Raw genomic sequence first — 21,642 nt, 5'->3', positions numbered from 1 at the left:
TGCACCATTGTCAAGTGTATCCTAAACTTCTCAGGAGCTCATGTTACAGGTAAATCCTGAGAGCTTTACACTAAGCTTTGCTTCAAATCATGAATATTCCAACAGTATGTTGTCTGTATGAGTGTATTAATTATTATTTTCAAAGTAAGGCATCTCAGTAAAAAAGAGCATACAAAATATTAAGCATATTTAATATAAAACTGTCATTATCAGCTTTTTTTATTGACATTTGTAATTTGAGCTTGTGCATAACAACCAGAAGGTGGCACTCAGTCACATAGCAAGGTTAGAAAGGACTCTTTGAAAGAATTTAGCACAACAAACACAATCATGTTTTGCTTACAAGATGATTTTCAGTTGGTCAAGGAAGGTTGCCACTTATAACATTAACTTATCTGCAAAGTCAACATGAAACTACTGTACTGCTGATTTCTTTGAGAATGTCCAGACATGAACATTCCAATCCAAATGGGCTTTCGTCACTTAGTGCTACACAGTCAGAAAACATAACAAATGCATCTGCTCTCCACAATATCAGTTTATGCCACCCTATTAAGTAGCTATAATGAATTAGAATTAAATCAGATGTAAATCTAGTTCAAGCGCAGTAGATGACTGAACAAACACATTTAAAGTTTTACAAGTTAGATCACTATTTTATTTTTTATATCTCAAAATATTGCCAAGAAATGTGTGCATTACACACATCCATATACTTTATTTACCTTAAAGGAATATTCCGGGTTCAATAAAGCATAATTAACAGCATTGTGGCATAATGTTTATTACCACAAAAAATAATTTCGACTCGTCCCTCCTTTTCTTTAAAAAAAAAAAAAATCAAGAGGGTCAAGTGACGCAATGCGAGAAGCAGATGTGTGAGTGGCTAGCTCTGCGCACTTTGCTGGTTTTTTGATTAATTTCATGTTATAACCGGTGAGATTCAAAACACCCAGTTACATATTTGCTCTTTGAGGTAAACACGGCAAAGAAGTCAAAATCCTCATACTCTGGAGACATTAAAAGACACTTACGTGTTCAAGCTGAGGCCTCTGGCGGCCCTGCGAGCCGGGGTCTCTATTTGGATGGCACGTCAAGAGATGAAATCCAGCATCAACTCTCCAACATCTCAGTGATGCTGACGAAGGTTGTTGCTGACTTGGAGGATCTCGCTGTAATACGTCGATCGGAAACAAAATTGGTCACAAGAGTGACAGATGTTGAGAAACGAATTGATTATCTGGAATCATCAGAAAGGGAATTTGGGAAGATATGGGGTGGACATGTTTTTTTTTAGTGCTGGCTCAAGTAAGAGCAGGGGAGTCATTATACTGATAAATAAACATCTACAATTCAAATTTCTCAAACAGATTAAAGATAAAATAGGAAAGGTCATTATTGTTTTAGCTGACATTCAGGGGCAAAGGTTGATTTTGGCTAATATTTACGCACCTAACGCTGATGATTAGGGCTTTTTAAAGATCTTGAAGGGATGTTGCAAGCCGCTGGCACCCCTCATGATATAATATTGGGAGGACACTTTAATCTTTTGATGGACTCAGTCCTTGATCATAGTGAAGCAAAAGTGTGTAAGCCCCTTAAAGCAACATTGACGCTTCACAGAATGTGTAAAAATCTTGGTCTTGCAGATATCTGGCAACTTTTGAACCCATCTTGTAGGGACTATACATTTTTTTATCAGTTCATAAAATTAATTCTAGAAGAGATTTTTTCTAAATCCCTCATTTCATCTGTTGTCGACTGCTTAATTGGAAATATCTTAGTCTCAGATCACACCATGGTGAGTTTAGAGATGTTGCCACATATAGAGAAAAAGAAATCATATAGTTGCCACTTTAATGTATGCCTTTTGCAGAATCCTGATTTCCAACAAATGTTAAAGACTGAAATCAATGTTTATATGGAGACCAACTGGTCCTCAGTATCCTCTGTGGGCGTGGCTTGGGAAGGCACTTAAGGCAGTTCTTAGGGGCCTGATCATACAGTATGCCTCATTCACCAAAAAATCCAAAGCACGTGAACTCGTGGAGTTGGAAGAGAATATTAAAAGTGCAGAGACAGAGCTGAAGCGCCAAATGTCATCTGATGGCCTCAGAAAATTAACCCGATTGAAATACAGATATAATACTATTTTGTCAGGGAAAGTGGAGTTTTGGTTATTCAGGACAAGACAGTCATACTGAGTTGGGGGACAAAGCAGGGAAGCTTCTGGCTAGATATATAAAGCAGAGAGAGTTTTTTTTCTACCATTCCCTCAGTGAAATCTGCTGGTGGTGAAATATTTACTTCAGCCATTTATATTAATAATGCTTTTAAAGAATTCTATCTTGATCTCTATAGTTCCACGTCTTCGTCTACTGATGAAGATATTAGAACATTTGTGGAACCATTACAACTCCCTAAATTGATGACTGAGCAAAAAAATTCTTTTGATTCTGAAATAACCTTGGAGGAGCTTGATGAGGTAATTAAGGCCTTGCCTACTGGAAAGGCTCCGGGGCCAGATGGTTTTGCTGCTGAATTTTTTAGATCTTATGCTGCAGAACTGGATCCACTTTTGTTAGAGGTTTATACGGAATCATTAAAAGATGGAAAGCTTCCGCCAACCATGACACAAGCCCGGATCAGTCTGATTCTTAAAAAGGACAAAGATCCAAGCGAGTGTAAGAGTTACTGTCCAATTTCCCTGATTAAGCTCGATGTAAAAATATTGTCCAAAATTTTGGTTAATCGATTAAGTAAAGTTATGACATTTCTTATACATATAGATCAGGTGGGGTTTATTCGGGGTCATAGCTCTTCTGACAACATTAGGCATTTCATCAATATTATGTGGTCAGTGGCGAATGATCAGACTCCAGTCACTGCCATCTCACTTGACGCCTAAAAGGCGTTTGATATGGTAGAATGGGATTATTTTTTAAGATTTTGGAAATATACGGGTTTGGGAGTACATTTATTGGTTGGATTAAGTTACTTTATAGACACCCTGTAGCAGCGGTACAAACAAATGGATTAATTTCAGAATATTTTACTCTGGATAGGGGCACTCAGCAGGGTTGCCCTCTTTCCCCATTATTGTTCTGTCTTGCCCTGGAACCATTAGCAGCTGCGATAAGAAAGGAGGATGATTTTCCAGGGGTGGTGACGGGAGGTATGGCGCATAAGCTTTTGCTTTATGCAAATTATATTTTATTATTTGTCTCTGACCCTACTAGATCTATGCCTTGCCTCCACAGAATTATTAATTTATTTTCTAAATTTTCAGGATACAAAGTCAATTGGTCTAAATCCGAAGCTTTGTCTTTGAAAGTGTACTGCCCAGTAACGGCTTTCCAGCCGGGCGCTTTCCAGTGGCCCAAACAGGGCATTCAGTATTTGGGCATTTTATTCCCAGCAAAATTGTGTGATTTAGTTAGAGTAAATTTTGACCCCTTAATAAAACGGTTTTCGAGCGATGTGGACAGGTGGGCTTCATTGCATTTATCTATGATCGGGAAAGTTAATGTTATTAAAATGAATTGCATTCCAAAATTCAATTACTTGCTGCAGTCTCTCCCTATAGATGTCCCCCTCTCTTATTTCAAGCAATTTGATAGCAGAGTGAAGTCCTTCATTTGGAATGGAAAGCGTCCATTAGTAGTGGTGATTACTGCTTTTGGAAAAGGTCATGAGGCATCAGTGTATTACTCCCTGTTAATTCAGAGTCTGGGGGATGGAACTTCAGCTTCTTTTAAGAGATTATGGGAGAAAGATCTAAACTTGGTATTGGAGGAGGGAGTGTGGGCTAGGATTCTAAAAAAAACATAAAATCTGCATCTAGAGATGCAAGGGTTTGCCTTATGCAATTTAAGATTTTAAATAGAGTCTATTGGACCCCCTCTAGATTGCATAGGCTTGGTCTTAAAGACACACCCACCTGCTGACAATGTCAATCAGAAGATGGAGACACAACCCATGTCTTTTGGGGATGTGTTAAGATTCAAGAGTTCTGGTTGAGGATTTAGAGTTTAATGTGCAAGGTTTTGGCCTCTCAAATTTTATTCTGCCCCAGACTCTGTATCTTTTATTAATTTGGAGAATAAGCACGTGAAAAACTGGGTCCTAACTTATATTATGATTGCCAGACAGATTATGTTAAGGAGTTGGAAGTCGGCTGGAGCGGTGTTCAGAGGTGGCCAGAGTGGCAGCTCTTGAGGAGGGGATATCCAGAAGACTGGGGAGTCTAGACCTGTTTGGGGAGAAATGGGGTAAATATCTGTCTTTTTTGGAGGGCTCTCGGGGAGGGACAATGGAGAGAGGTGTAGGGAATGTCTGTGATTAGTTTATTATTTATTTATATATATATATATATATATATATATATATATATATATATATATATATATATATATATATTTGTTTGTTTGTTGCGTGTCTGTAATTTTGTGACCACCGGGGTGTTGATGGGGGTCGGTTGGGGGAATGGGGGGGGGTATATTTAGGGTTAAATATTGATTCTGTATATATATATATATATATATATTGATGTTCCTTTCTAATAGATGAATCAATAAAATATTTAATCTTTTTTTTTTTTTTTTAAATCAAGGTTACAATGAGAAACATAATGAAAGTGAATGGGGCCAATTTTTGGAGGGTTTAAAGGCAGAAATGAAGCTTATAATTTTAGAAAAGCACTTACATTAATTATGTTGTTAAAACTCATGTATTATTTGAGCTGTAAAGTTATATAAACATAATTTTTGCGGGATTGCAGGGTTTACGTTAAGCCGACATGCCAACAAAGTTGTAAAATTGGCTATAATGTTACACAGAAAAGGTTAGTTTGCAATTTTTTCACACTAAAATCATGTTAACACACATATTGTTTATGTCTTGTGTCTATACTTTTGAAATAGTAAATATTTTAATGTTTACGGATTGGCCCCATTCACTTCCATTGTAAGTGCCTCACGGTAACCCAGATTTTTGCTACTTTTAAAGAAAAGGAGGGGCAAGATAAATCACATTATGCCACAAATGCTGTCAATTGTTTTGAACCAGGAATATTCCTTTAATTCTGATCTTTTACGTGTTTAAAAGAGTGAATAAGCTGACTTTTTTGTTTTTAACCACTGCTAGACCAGCCTGTCACTCACCAAGGGTCAAAAGGAAGCGATACTGATATGACACATTCACGTATTACAAAATGTAAACTGTAAAGCATACTCCATATGATATATGGTTTCAGGTCAGTAAAAAAAATCTCTTGGTGATGGAGAGCAGCTTGGGTGGAATGCAAAGGAATGTGGAAGTTGTACCGGGACAGTGTTGATTTCTCCATCATCTGACTTTATCAGTGACTCCCCTTCACAAGAGCTGTTACCTAACCATTCTGAGAACGGTTAATGGGTTCAGAGAATGATACACAAAAATGAACTGAACAGGCAAAAATGTCTCTACCCTTAAATGCTCCGTATGTTCCTTTTCTATTAAAAGCACAATCCCTCGAGTGGACTGATCACAGAGTTAGTAAAATGGGAATGGTCAGCAGGGGTGCGATCGATGCACATAAGAGCATGGGAACCTCAGAAAGGGACTTTCTTACATGTCTATATTTTGTTACAATGTTTTAATCAAGCTGAGCAGGACAGACAGTTCTACTGGCCTATTCCAAATAGTTGACTTTATATGTATACTGCAACCTGACATCATAGAATCACGTTACTAATCCTACATTTTTGCAAAAATAATTTTTACGTGGGTCATTGTCATATCGCAGCAGTTTCCTGGTGAAATAAATACTAGAGGCGCTACAACAACAACTTTTATTCACTTTTGCATAAATGTAAAATGGAAGATTATCAATTAAATAAACACTTACTTTTCACTCTGTTCCTCACAAAATGTTATCATATGACATCAAAACACTTATTATAGCGTATGAATTGTAAGGTGATGCATTTGAACATTTGCATTACATAACCAACTACATTTACAAGCTTATTCAGAAACAAATAAGTTGCACAGTATAGCCTAGCATAACTGAAAGAGCATTGCACTTGCAACACAAAGGACTGGGGTACGAGTCACAAAGAGCACGCAACTTGACACATGAGCCAAAAGTGTTATAGAAGCAATACAAAATCACGTTGTTGTTTTTGGCAATTGTGTTTTTCATCTCACATTTTATGGCACTGTCGGCTAGGTTTAGGGTAGGGAGGTTCTTGATTTTAAACTTAACAGAGCAATATCATGCATGGTTGCTCGATATAAGCACCTTCAAACCAACCTTAGAGCACCCTCAGTTGCAGACCAGGGCAAACTACTGCCCGCAGGTCAATTTATCATGAATGTTTTTTATTAGATCTTTCATTTATCTGGCTTTGGGACCTATCGCGCATCCACAAGCTTTTAATATGCTCAGGGTTACCAGAAGGCCCGGTTCCAGATCAAAATCACTGAGGATGCTTCTGAAAATAGTGGTTGTGCTCTGTATAAAGTGGAGATGTATCATAATAAAAAAATAAATAAAAAAATGTAATAGATTAATCATGTTTAAATGCTACTAAAACAACATAAAGAAACATTTTTTTTTTTTTTTTTTTTTTTGCTGCACCTGCAGATCAGGACATACTGATTTGCAAAATCATACGCATTTATAAGATTTGATGCAGCATTTTGTGTGTTCACAAACTGCAGGGATTTTTGTGTGTTTGCTGGTATTCAAGAAAATCTGCTTGCCAATTTACAGTATTCAGTTGAGCAGAGGTGTGCAATTGTTTTGGTACAGGGGCCACATTAGCCGTTAACTAGATCCTGGAAGAGAGAAGATAAAAAGTTCTACATAGTTGTATCTTTTAAGCCCAGAAGTAGTAGTGCACTCAATGAATGATGCAGTTTTCTGAATTGTATACAAACTGATGGGACCATTCTCTGATTGCTTGAAGTTTTGCTGCTACTTTTCTATCATGTGGTAGTAAAACTGAATAAAGGCTGAGAATAATTATTAATTGTTTATTTTACCATATTTCAGTGCAGTGGTAATTTAGTATTCAATTTAACACTCTACATCAGGAGTCTGGTTTAATAGTAAAATAAAATATTCTGAAATTATTAGATAATTATATAAGCTTATTTTAATGTTTGCGGCAAAGCGGATAAAGTTGTTTTATTCTCAAAACATTATCAACCCGTTTACACGTTGATGGGTCATCATGTGGGTCTCGTCAATGGTTTTTTTGGCATCCCATTTAGCACACAACTGAATAAAACAGGCTGCATGACACTGATAAATGATTACTGCCAGAGTAACATTCACATACAGGTGTGAGGGACTTCAGCATTTCACAAATAACACAAAGAACAAACATTATCCTCTCTCAATTAGTTTTGCTCGCGTGTCCCTTCCATGTGCAAAAGATGCTTAGATCTATTGGGATTTTACTAAAGTTCATCACTGAAAAGGTTTGCTCGCAGACATGGCACTTAACAGCACATGCAGCCTCATGAATGGACACGGAGGGGCTGCATCACACTTTTCTTTGAGCACATTTTTCAGACTGTGATGACTCCATTCCGACTTATTTTTCAGAGTAAATCTTGCCATTTTTATATATTATATATTATATATATTTTTTATATTGAGTGAAAATTTATAACATTATGCTTATTGTTATATTACCCTGGAATTAGTTTAAAAAAATAAGTTACCACAGCTGCGAGGGGGTTTCTATTACAGCTACTGAGAGAGTAACAGTAAACTTCTCCCAATTGACTTGCTTAATCCACCGCTCTCTATTTTTTCCTCTTCTGGAAAGTCATTCAAATGTAATAGTGGAGTTTCCCTTTTGGTCTTGGAGCAAATGGGTAAGTAAAAATAATATTTCCTGTGGTCTCCCATCCACTCCCATTCACCACTGTCAGAGTTTACCCTGCAAACGTTTACTTCCGCGTTCCAAAACCCGGAGTGTGAAAAAGGTCTATATTGCACTACCGAGCAGTTTCTTTTTTTTTTTTTTTGAAGAGGAAAGAGAAAGCGCATGCACTCGCATGCATGGTTGCCAGATTGCATAAATTAAGAAGGAAATATTTCCAATTTGTGCAAGTATAAATCTCTGATTGGGGTGTTGCATCTGTTATCTGGTAACCAGGCCGAACCTTAGAGCAGTGTTTCCCAATCTTTTTCTGCCACGGCACACTTTTTATGACTAAACAATTCTACGGCACACCACTGTCCAACATAGGCTAACCATCGTCAATATTTTTCCTTTTCAAGAACTTGTCCATGTTTTCTGTTCGTCTTAGTAACGTGTTTACTTGTAATGTGTAAAAAAAACAAAAAAAACAAGTCACATAGGTAGGCTACGCTGTGTGAGGTCACAGGTGGCAAGAGCGCAAATGGGTAATGAAAAAACAACAAATTTGCTAATTTTCCAATTTGTAGATTTGTTCTTGCAATGCCACAACAAATTACAGGGATGCAAACTCGAGGGGTGAAAAAGGTAAGACAATCACTGGTTCACGAAAAAAAAATTCTGGGGATATTTTTTTTTTAAAGAATAAGCTAAAAGCACCAATTCCAGCTATTTTAGTGATTCAAGTTTATTCAAGTTTACAACTGTGCAGAATTAGCTGCAAAATAAAGAGTATTTTGGTGAGGCTTGCTTCTGTTTCACAAATTTGTTCAGTTTTATTAACTGATTAGTTCAGTGACCCCTTCTGGAAATGTTACTAGGTGGCGACAAATGAGCGTCTTATGTGCTACGAGTGAGTCAGTGAATCATTTTGAGTCGTTCATGACCGAAATCTCCCAAGAGACTTTATAGTGTTTAAGCATTAAAAGAACAAAGCAGATCTATAGTCTTCCTTCAGTCTGAGCATTATTTTTCATCCAAAAAGACAACAATAATAGTCTAATAATACCTTCTCCGTTTATTCAAACTTGCATGGCTACAAATCTGCTGACTTCAGTATAAGAATTATAAACAGGAAGCAGATCTACCGTATCATTTTCCTACAGTAGCCTATTTAAACTGCTGAACATGGCTTTTATCAGAAAACACCACAATAATAGACAAATAATAATAATTTTGAGTTTCAATAATGTTCTTTCGTCATTGTAAAGCGCATTTCACATGAGTTGAGTCGAGGCGTCAACGCTCCGTTCAACGCCAGCGTCATGCGCCGCATTGCCCTCCACATGAGGAGTTGCAGAAAGCGTCACAGAGGAGCGATTTTACGAGTTTGCCACGTAAAAAAGAGGGAGATGTGCACAATAAACATTGAAAACATGTATTTGGAAGAGAGATAAAAAGCTTACAGTTGCTTTGATCGTAGAAAGTAATAAAAGGACTCGTTTATGTTTAGGTCTAAGCGTTTTCTTGGTGAATTTAAATTAGTTCAGTAAGTGGGGTCTCTGATATTCGTAAACGATAAGGTAATATTTAATTAAAAGGAATTAAGAGATTAAATATTTTTTGTTGCTTAGTACTCTCAAAGACATTATTGGTGAAGCAAAAACGTGTGTGGAAAACACTTTGGTGTAAAGTGACGTCACTTCATAGACTTCAATGTATTCTGCAGCGGTGACGCGAGTGAAAGACCCTTAACGCGTATAAATACAGTCACTTCTGCACATTAATCATGGCTCTTCACAATCACAAAAGTGACCGATTATGGTTTCAAAACGGATCCCTGAAATTATATTTGTTTTTCATGCATTAGTGTGCCGCAGCACAGTGGTTGAGAAACACTGCCTTAGAGCACCCTCAATTGCAGACCAGGACAAACTACTGCCCGCAGGTCGATTTATCATGAACGTTTTTTATCAGATCTTTCAATTATCTGGCTTTGGGACCTATTGCGCATCCACAAACTTTTAATATGCTCAGGGTTACCAGAAAATAGATACAACACCCAAGTCAGAGATTTATAGTTGCACAAATTGGAAATATTTAATTCTTAATTTATGCAATCTGGTAAACATAAATGCGAGTGCGCGTGCTTTCTCTCTCTTCTTTAAAAAAAAAATACAAACAAACTTTGCACTCAGTAGTGCAATATAGACCTTTTTCACACTCCGGGTTTTGGAACGCGGAAGTAAACGTTTGCAGGGTAAACTCTGACAGTGGTGAATGGGAGTGGATGGGAGACCACAGGAAATATTATTTTTACTTACCCATTTGCTCCAAGACCAAAAGGGAAACTCCACTATTACATTTGAATGACTTTCCAGAAGAGGAAAAAAATAGAGAGCGGTGGATTAAGCAAGTCAATTGGGAGAACTGTTACTCTCTCAGTAGCTGTAATAGAAACCCCCTCGCAGTTGTGGTAATTCATTTTTTTAAACTAATTCATAATGTTATAAATTTACACACAATATTAAAAATATATATACAGTGCATCCGGTATATATATATATATAAAAAAATTAAAAAAAAATACCTCATAATGACAACGTGAAAGAAGTTTGTTTGAAATCTTTGCAAATTTATTAAAAATAAAAAACGGAAAACAAAATCACATGTACATAAGTATTCACAGCCTTTGCCATGACACTCAAAATTTAGCTCAGGTGCATCCTGTTTCCACTGATCATCCTTGAGATGTTTCTACAACTTGATTGGAGTCCACCTGTGGTAAATTCAGTTGATTGGACATGATTTGGAAAAGCACACACCTGTCTATAAAAGGTCCCACAGCAAGTCTGAGCACAAACCAAGCCATGAAGTCCAAGGAATTGTCTGTAGACCTCTGAGACAGGATTGTATTGAGGCACAGATCTGGGGAAGGGTACAGAAAAATTTCTGCAGCATTGAAGGTCCCAATGAGCACAGTAGCCTCCATCATCCATAAATGGAAGAAGTTTGGAACCACCAGGACTCTTCCTAGAGCTGGCCGCCAGGCCAAACTGAGCGATCGGGGGAGAAGGGCCTTAGTCAGGGAGGTGACCAAGAACCCGATGGTCACTCTGACAGAGCTCCAGCGTTTCTCTGTGGAGAGAGGAGAACCTTCCAGAAGAACAACCATCTCTGCAGCACTCCACCAATCAGGCCTGTATGGTAGAGTGGCCAGATGGAAGCCACTCCTCAGTAAAAGGCACATGACAGCCCGCCTGGAGTTTGCCAAAAGGCACCTGAAGGGCTCTCAGACCATGAGAAACAAAGATTGAACTCTTTGGCCTGAATGGCAAGCGTCATGTCTGGAGGAAACCAGGCACCACTCATCACCTGGCCAATACCATCCCTACAGTGAAGCATGGTGGTGGCAGCATCATGCTGTGGGGATGTTTTTCAGCGGCAGGAACTGGGAGACAAGTCAGGATCGAGGGAAAGATGAATGCAGCAATGTACAGAGACATCCTTGATGAAAACCTGCTCCAGAGCGCTCTGGACCTCAGACTGGGGTGAAGGTTCATCTTCCAACAGGACAACAACCCTAAGCACACAGCCAAGATAACAAAGGAGTGGCTACGGGACAACTCTGTGAATGTCCTTGAGTGGCCCAGCCAGAGCCCAGACTTGAACCCAATTGAACATCTCTGGAGAGATCCGAAAATGGCTGTGCACCGACGTTCCCCATCCAACCTGATGGAGCTTGAGAGGTCCTGCAAAGAAGAATGGGAGAAACTGCCCAAAAATAGGTGTGCCAAGCTTGTAGCATCATACTCAAAAAGACTTGAGGCTGTAATTGGTGCCAAAGGTGCTTCAACAAAGTATTGAGCAAAGGCTGTGAATACTTATGTACATGTGTTTTTATTTTATTTATTTATTTTTTTATAAATTTGCAAAGATTTCAAACAAACTTCTTTCACGTTGTCATTATGGGGTATTGTTTGTAGAATTTTGAGGAAAATAATGAATTTAATCCATTTTGGAATAAGGCTGTAACATAGCAAAATGTGGAAAAAGTGAAGCGCTGTGAATACTTTCCGGATGCACTGTATATAATATATAAAAATTGTGAGATTTACTCTGAAAAATAAGTCGGAATGGAGTCATCACAGTCTGAAAAATGTGCTCAAAGAAAAGTGTGATGCAGCCCCTCCGTGTCCATTAATGAGGCTGCATGTGCTGTTAAGTGCCATGTCTGCGAGCAAACCTTTTCAGTGATGAACTTTAGTAAAATCCCAATAGATCTAAGCATCTTTTGCACATGGAAGGGACACGCGAGCAAAACTAATTGAGAGAGGATAATGTTTGTTCTTTGTGTTATTTGTGAAATGCTGAAGTCCCTCACACCTGTATGTGAATGTTACTCTGGCAGTAATCATTTATCAGTGTCATGCAGCCTGTTTTATTCAGTTGTGTGCTAAATGGGATGCCAAAAAAACCATTGACGAGACCCACATGATGACCCATCAACGTGTAAACGGGTTGATAATGTTTTGAGAATAAAACAACTTTATCCGCTTTGCCGCAAACATTAAAATAAGCTTATATAATTATCTAATAATTTCAGAATATTTTATTTTACTATTAAACCAGACTCCTGATGTAGAGTGTTAAATTGAATACTAAATTACCACTGCACTGAAATATGGTAAAATAAACAATTAATAATTATTCTCAGCCTTTATTCAGTTTTACTACCACATGATAGAAAAGTAGCAGCAAAACTTCAAGCAATCAGAGAATGGTCCCATCAGTTTGTATACAATTCAGAAAACTGCATCATTCATTGAGTGCACTACTACTTCTGGGCTTAAAAGATACAACTATGTAGAACTTTTTATCTTCTCTCTTCCAGGATCTAGTTAACGGCTAATGTGGCCCCTGTACCAAAACAATTGCACACCTCTGCTCAACTGAATACTGTAAATTGGCAAGCAGATTTTCTTGAATACCAGCAAACACACAAAAATCCCTGCAGTTTGTGAACACACAAAATGCTGCATCAAATCTTATAAATGCGTATGATTTTGCAAATCAGTATGTCCTGATCTGCAGGCGCAGCATTTTGCTGTCATTTTCAGCAACAGATCATGTGAAAAAAACAAAACAAACCAAGCAATACATTTTTTTAACATAAAAAAAAACACAAAAAAAAACAATGTTTCTTTATGTTGTTTTAGTAGCATTTAAACATGATTAATATATTTAAAAAAGATGTAATTATGATACATCTCCACTTTATACAGAGCACCCCCACTATTTTCAGAAGCATCCTCAGTGATTTTGATCTGGAACCGGGCCTGTGTACCACGCAATATCATTTTGCATAAATGTTGCCACAGTCATATAATTCAGTACAGATGTGCCATTAAAGGATAGATTTACCACAATTTTAATTAGATGTCAACACGTTACACTGATGAATGAAACTTGTTTCTTGTAATTTGAAACAATTTTCCTCAAGATTATTAATCATAAAGGGTGTGGAGCAGAAATGGCTGACAGGCTCTTTGGTGATCACTCTAGAAAATATTTTTAGAGAGTGATTAATCTGTTTTCTTTCACTTTACACTAAATATTGAAATCTTCAGGCTCTTGTAAGCGATGATTTATTATGAGGTTAACAGCTAAATGATTTAAAGATTGTGTAGGCAGTCATCTAGAACAGTGGTTCTCAACTAGTAGATCTTGACCCACAAATGGGTCACAGATCTGTTCTGATAGGGTCAAGGACAGCAGGGAAAAACATAAAATATTTAAACAAAATTAATACAATACAATGAACTACACTCACTGAGCACTTTATTAGGAACACCTGTTCACCTACTTATTCATGCGATTATCTAATTAGCTAATCGTGTGGCAGCAGTGCAATGCATAAAATCATGCAGATATGGGTCAGTAGCTTCAGTTAATGTTCACATCAACCATCAGAATGGGGAAAAAATTTGATCTCAGTGATTTCAACCGTGACATGATTGTTGGTGCCAGACGAGCTGGTTTGAGTATTTCTGTAACTGCTGATCTCCTGGGATTTTCACACACAATAGTCTCTTGAGTTTACTCAGAATGGTGTCAAAAACAAAAAACATCCAGTGAGCTGCAGTTCTGCAGACGGAAATGTCTTGTTGATGAGAGAGGTCAACAGAGAATGGCCAGACTGGTTCGAGCTGACAGAAAGGCTATGGGAGCTAACTCAGTTAACCACTCTACAACAGGTCTACAACAGCAGAAGACCACATAGGACAATTTATTAGGATCATAGTGTTCCTAATAAAGTGCTCAGTGAGTGTATATATAATCATGAGTTTAGCATATAGCTAAATAAATAGACTTCTCAACGTTAAGCTTCCATTTTGAATCCAATTAAACTGCAGTATTTTGCCGCAAATTCATGTCTCTTGGTAGAAGAAAGCCAAATTAGGTTGATTCCAACATGGACAGATTGTGTGGCATGCCCTTATGCTTGAAAATCATGAACAAAACTATGCAAGGTTAAGAAAATATGACTCAACTACATTAAATACAGGTTATAGGTTTGGTATTGTGTTGGGTCGTTACTTGATCTAGAACAGGCTATATCCCAAAACAGAGGAAGGACAATTTGTGGAGATCAGGCTGGCACTGTTGACAGGTATAATCACTGATATACTGAAGCCAAGATAGTACAGACACCCACTCATCGTCTCTGAATTTGAACTAATGCCCAGACCATGTGTTCACTCTTTCCTGTTATCTTAAATGGAGACCCATGGTAAACAGGATGACTACTCAACCTGTAATACATGCTAAACCAGGGATGGACATATTTTGTATTGGCCTGATTGGATCAGTATACTTGTGTGAGTGCTGATAGTTGTGTTTATATTGGATAAGAGGCCGACTTATTGGAGTCTGGAAGGCATCTGGGATTTTGAGAGCTGGGGTGTTGTAATTTCCTCTCTCCAAAGTAAAATTCCTCTGCATAGAGAGGGGTGTTGTAGCAGGCCTGTCTCCTGGGGTGTGTTTGGGAGGGGGAGCATCAGGGGACGTCTGAGAATGTTCTATTGAGCAGTCATGGGAGAGTTTTGTTGAGGCAAAATCACAGCATGAACTGACACAATAGAAATTGAGATCTGGTTATTTTTTTAGTCTGTTTAGGATTAGACTCAATTGAATTTGCAGTATACATTTGACCTGAGGCAGTAGAGAGAAGAGAGTTGAGAAACTTACAGTTTTCTAAATATAACATTCAGTCAGACCTTCATTGCCACAGACTTGATTACTCTTTCTCTGGTTGTGAAAAATTACCAAGTAAGACAATAATCAGAAAAGCTCATTGAAAGAAAAGAATGGTGATGACAGTGACCAAGTTATTTGAGATTCAAGCCACATTGTTTTATCATTAGTCACCATGTGTTGTTAACACCATAAATGTTGAATTTGGAGTAATTGTTCACATTTGTTATTCAAAAGAGCCACATTTTTTTCGTTGTTGTTTTTTTTTTACTGTGTAACTTAATGTGCTAAATATTATGTGAGCAATAGTTTATGATAAGCAAATGTTCATATAAGCCATACTAAATGTGCAGAATGTTAAAGTTCACATGGTTCATTCAAAATTAAATTCAGATTATTATGTTAGTAGTTTATTTGTATTTAAAATTAAGTGAAATGGTTTATTATATGCTGATTATATGCATTTTTTGCTTATTTATTTCACAAGACACTGCATTTGCAAACATTGGGTAAAGACAGTAATTCGTTTTGTTTTTTCACAACGTATTAATCTCTCTTTTTTAAGAAAGAAAGCTGCTGAGGGTTAATTCCTCCAAAAATGAAAATTCTGTCATCATTTACTTACCCTCATGTTTTCCAAGCCGTATTACTTTCTTTCCTCCATCAAAGATAAACAAAGATGTTGAGGCAGAATGATAGCCTCAGTAATCATTCATTGCATATTTTTCCATTCAGTAGAAGTGAATGGTGACTGAGGCTGTCAGTTCCCAACATTCTGGATATCATCTCCTTTTCAGCTCCACAAACGAAAGAAAGTCATATGGGTTTGAAACAGCATGATGGTGAGTAAATTTGGGGTGAACTATCCCTTTTATTTCTCAGAAATTTTAGTTAAAGGGATAGTTCACCCAAAAATGAAAGTTCTCTTTCTTTACTAACCCTTGCCATCCCAGATGTATATAACTTAAAAAAAAAAAAAAAAAAAAATTCTGCTGAACAAAAACAAAGACTTTTAGAAGAATATTTCAGCTCAAGTGAATGGGAACCAAAATTTTGAAGCTCCAGAAAGCACATAAAGGCAGCATTAAAGTAATCCATAAGACTCCAGTGGTAATATCGTTAGAAGCAATGCTGTATGATGTGTGTGAGAAACAGATCAATATTTAAGGTCTTATTTACTATTAATTCTTCTTCCTGCCCAGTAGGTGGCGTTATGCACGAAGAATGTGAATCGCCAAAAACAAAAAAAGATTGTGAAAGTTAAAGTGGAGATTTATAGTTTCTCACCCATACCTATCATATCGCTTCTGAAGACATTAATTTAACCACTGGATTTTATGGATTAACTTTAAGCTGCCTCTATGTGCTTTTGGAGCTTCAAGGTTTTGATCGCCATTCACTTGCATTGTATGGACCTACAGACCTGAGATATTCAATAAAATAAAATCTTTATTTGTGTTCAGCGGAAGAAAGTCATACACATCTGGGATGGCATGAGGGTGAGTAAATGATGAGAGAATTTTTGGGTGAACTATTTTTTTAAGCACTGTTGAATGATGGAAACGCTGTCTATTTATAGCCTTTGTGTTGATATGCTCATGTGGTTTACTTTCAAACTACAGGTCAAGACTGCTGCACAGAAGCATAACGTCATATACGTACACATACAAGGCCCATAACCTAAAATGGAAGTCAGACAGCCCATAAAGGCTGGCATTCTTACTCCTTCCAAAAAATTGAGACCAGACTATGAGGAGTGTTCATGGACAACAGCACAAGTCTGCCGCACTTGTGGTCGTCATTCCATCTCCAGAAATGGAACGTTTTTGCATGAATGCCTTCTTGAATGATTCTGAACCTTTTGTACTGTTTAATCTTAAGTGGTTACAAATTTGTTGTGACCAACTGTCATGTACAATCTTATTCCATTGCGTAAAAATAAAGTCAAATCAGGAATATGAGTCAATATTCCAAATGAGCAAGGTCATGAAGTGATCCAAATTACTAGGCTATTTTTGTTTTGTTTTTCAGAAAAATTTCAAAACATCCTAAAAACAATCTAAGTAAGAATATTTTATGTCATTTCTCTTCTCAAGTAAATGTATGTTTAGGTATTTTACCGGAAACTAACATTTTATAATAATAATAAAAATAAAAAAAAACCTGTTGAAAATTATTTTTGCAGTGTAGAGGACATGAACTGATTTATGGAAATTATCTATCTCTCACAAAAAAGCAGATAACTGTCAAAACTCAACAGAAAGTGGGACATAAACATTGCTAAAGGGAAGTCCAGACTGTAGCTGTGAAAATGAAGAATCCAATACAATTATGAATTCAAACATACTTTCATATAGCTTTTATTTCAACAGCTGATAAACTATAAACAACATATTTATGGGTCTAGAATTTAAATCTGTGTTCTGTAAGTAAATAATTCACAATTCAATTTTCTCAACTTTTAAGGTCAAAATAGTTAAATGAAGTCCAACAAAGCTTGCATTTAAAAGTTTAGCTGAGCATAATTTAGTGTTTTCCTGGTCCAGAAAATTGATTGATTGTAATAAAATATTATTTGTTTAGCAGATTTCCATTTCCACTAAGGCTCTTGTGTCAGCCCCAACAGAATAACACTTAGTTGGGCTAACTTAAAAAGCTGAGTAAGTGATCACCGCTAAAAATACATTCTAGGAGTTAAATCAACTTAAAACTGAAGAAACTTGAGGACACAGATCACCCTTATGGTGACTACAAACAAAAACACAACTTTTTACAGCAAGACATCATTAAAAATACGGCATAGAGCAAAAAACCATCAATTAATTCTAAACAACAATTAGTTGCATGTCCTCATATGTCACCATGCTTTGACTAAACACATAAATAAATTCGAGCACAAGGGATTATGGGTATCGCCTCCAGACAAATTGCTTGGGCATGCTCAGTATACAGCAGATACAACAATATGAAGTTTATAGTGCTTAGCCTAACAGGGTTCCCACATTTCTGACGCATGAATTTTCAGGATCTTTCAATGACTTTAACAAATGTTCATGACTACTGGAGAAGAATTATTCTGCCACAAATGGCTTCCTCAGGGATCAAACTGAGAATGATCAAAAGCCTGTAAGTTCTACCTTCAAGACCAAACTGTTTACATTTTAAGTTGATCACACTGAATCACATATAAGTTGACCTTGTAAAAAAAAAAAAAAATCTACATTAGATAGATCAATCATCTTTTAAAATAGAGTTTGTTAGACATATTTTTTTTATAGTGAGTTTGACGTTTGTTGTTTATTTCAGCCACAGTCAACAATATTTAGTTCACAGTGTTTATTCATCCCATTATGTCATAATTTCTTAATTTGTCACAAATGTCTTTCTTTTTGATGTAATTTCAAATTAATTAGCATTTTATAACTGCCTTCAGTTCCTTCCTCTTAATGTTATATTTAGAAAAAATTTGAAGGACCCCATTAAAAAGGAACTGTTAATTCCTCTGTGTCCGACCTCTGGGTTTCGTGATGAAACCACAGCAACAAATGCGTCATTTTGGCAAAATGATTCCCTTACATCTATTCCATTTATCTGGATAAAAATTATTCTCTGCTTTTCACAGGCTCGTGTTTACAAGCTAAAATATGAAAGCTCTGAAGGACATAATCGAAATATCTGCCTTTCACGTTTTATCAACCAGCAGTGTTTGTTACAGTTTTTCTCAATCGCTTTGGCTCATTTTTTGAAACTGTCTTAACATTCTCTAAACTGTAAGTGCAATTGTCACAACTGTTTTATGGGACATCACAACTCTATTGCATGTCTGCAAAATGTAGTAACTCACCCAAAACCTTTAATTCATGCTTCAAAACCCAGTTATTGTGTCAGTAAATTGGCCAATGCAACCAAAATGAAAGGTTTTTTTTGTCATCGTGTGAGCCATACTGGTCAAAATGTGTAGATGTTTTTTCACCATGGCAGTCAACCCTGGAAATGTTTGTTATGTACAAATTTCATTTTTGTTCTACTTTTTTGTTGACATTGACTGCTTACTATGCTATACAAAGATGTCAGTTTTGTCTAGCTGAATGCTATTGTGTATCACACTGAGCTTTTTAGATACCGATTTCAAAAGTAGGTAAAAGTTTACTGGGAAAAGTCAATACTGTACAATACTATAGTACACAGAAAATGGAGATGCACATTTGCATGTCCATTTTTACACATTACTTACATGTAAAGTCGTATATAGTGAACAAAAATTGCCACAAAATGACATCCATTCAAAAAAAAAAAAAAACACAACAATGAAAAAACATGTATGTCTGACAGATTTTGATAATTGAATGGATGATATTGCATGTGATGGCTCACATGATGAAAGAATGTTTAGAAGTTGTGAAGAGTGACAATTTCACTGAGAATCAACTCATCGGTTTTGTTGACATTTAGTTATTGTGCAGATTGTAGAAAATTGTACTTACTCTTTTGCACACATGTGCCAAAACACGTGCAATTTGCTTAAATGAATAAGAAATTCAAATCTGGTGTGAACAAGAATCTAATAGTTCTAACAATGTTTTGAAAAAAAATAATTCTCATTTGAGAATTGAGCTAAAGCGATTAAGAAAAGCTGTAAAAGAAAGTCTATGTTCATGAAACTGACTGTCAAAATAACATTTAAGTACTGAATGAATCTTAGCAATACCAACAACGTCCTGCTGAGAGCATTAACAGGTGATGGCAAAACAAAGGCAAAACAAAATGTGATGAGGGACTCTCTAGTCACTGCTATGGCGTAATTCTACAGTTGAAACTGAAAGCTGAACTTACACACTGATGACAGCTGGCAACTATTACGGGGGAAATTACAGTACAGTACAACGTCAGTTTGTACAAAGAGGATTTTAAGGCTATTATCTTGATTTCCATTGTGTTGCAATAAATCTGGTTTTTGACTTAAGCCATAAATCATGTGCTTTCAAAGAAGAGCTGAGTTATTCTTTTTTTAAATAGACTGTAATATCGGCTTGAGGCTGAATTCTCAATTAAAATAATTTTTTTAATTTGCTGTTTTTTTATTCCAGGGCTTTCCAGTTTGCTACAACCTTTAAAACCAGTGATGTTCTGTTTACCATAGTTAACTCCAAACAATGGAGTGAAATATGACTTACATTCATTACTGAAATAACTAGGTTAACAACTGCAAAATAATTACTTTATAATGTCTTAGACTGTCTGACCACAATTGTCTCACTAGTCGCAAGCAACTTCACAAGTTGCACAAATCTTGTGCTAAATGTCATGCAAGGAGAATGACAGGACTTCCACTTAAATTTCAGTTAAACCGTCGCAAAAGGTAAATTCCAAAATTACTCAAACAGTAAATGTTTACCATTTATAAATAAACAAAGTGACACTGCAGTTTAACATAATAATCTAAACAACCCTGGCATCTCCAGTGGTGAGTTTATATTTGTAGCCAACTATCCTGAACTTAATAAGCGAAACACATTATCACAAAGCGTAATTATTTTTATTAGGGCTGGGCAACACACTCTCACAGCGGGGTGACCAGTTTATTTAGTACACATGTGTAGGTATGACAACAGAGACCATTAATGGCCAATAACAGATGCTCTTTGCTTTAGACAAACATTTATCTCATCTGCCATCTATTTTCTCTATATAAATTGTTCCAAATGATAGAGATCATCTAAAGCTTTTTTCCTAATGCACACAATCCAATATTCAACAGAGCTGCTAAAAGTTTTAAATAACTTTCCATAAATTATGTAATATACAAAAAAGTGTCCCTTGACTTTTACCTCATCATCATCCATGTTAAAGAAGGACATGTTTTGAAAAGAAGTTGTTACTGCACATTGGATTGTGTATTTTAGTAGTTGGGCCAGGTAAGTAGTAATAAGTGATTAAGACTGAACGAATCATCATTTACAGTAATGAGTCATTCAGAAGTACAGAAACCTTAAATAATGTTATTGGCTTTATGTCTAGGCTGGAATATCGTTCTCACTGTCTGTGACAGATAACACAGACCATGCTGGCTTTTACATTGGGCCTTTGACAGGAGGGACAACCAAGATGATTGTCCTAGGCCCTGGTCCAGCTCCAGTGCCAGTGACTGGGAAGGAGGCAGCAAAAATGTTGCATTGTGAATTCAGATGACAGATCTGACACGAAAAACTTGCCAGAAGGAGTGCCTTTTTTTACTGCCATCCCTTCCCTGTTCGGTTTGACTGGCTTTTCAGGAGGAATACCTCTTTTTCCACATACTCTTATTATGTTATTTCCTCTGTACTCAAAAAAAAAAAAAAAGTACAATTTTAGTAAATGGTTTAAATTAGATTTATTTGAATGTTCGATTATTCATAAGTTCAAATGTAGTTGCTTTGCCATTTAACACATTTTATTGTTTAAAATGTATGAATTTCCTTTTTTAAGTATTAAAAGTTCATACTCCTGCTTAATTTTCATCAAACATTGCACATTTATTGTGAAGTCA

The sequence above is a fragment of the Myxocyprinus asiaticus genome, chromosome 6, assembly GCF_019703515.2.
Source record: "Myxocyprinus asiaticus isolate MX2 ecotype Aquarium Trade chromosome 6, UBuf_Myxa_2, whole genome shotgun sequence".
Lineage (NCBI taxonomy): Eukaryota > Metazoa > Chordata > Actinopteri > Cypriniformes > Catostomidae > Myxocyprinus > Myxocyprinus asiaticus.
This window is presented reverse-complemented; position numbering follows the sequence as displayed.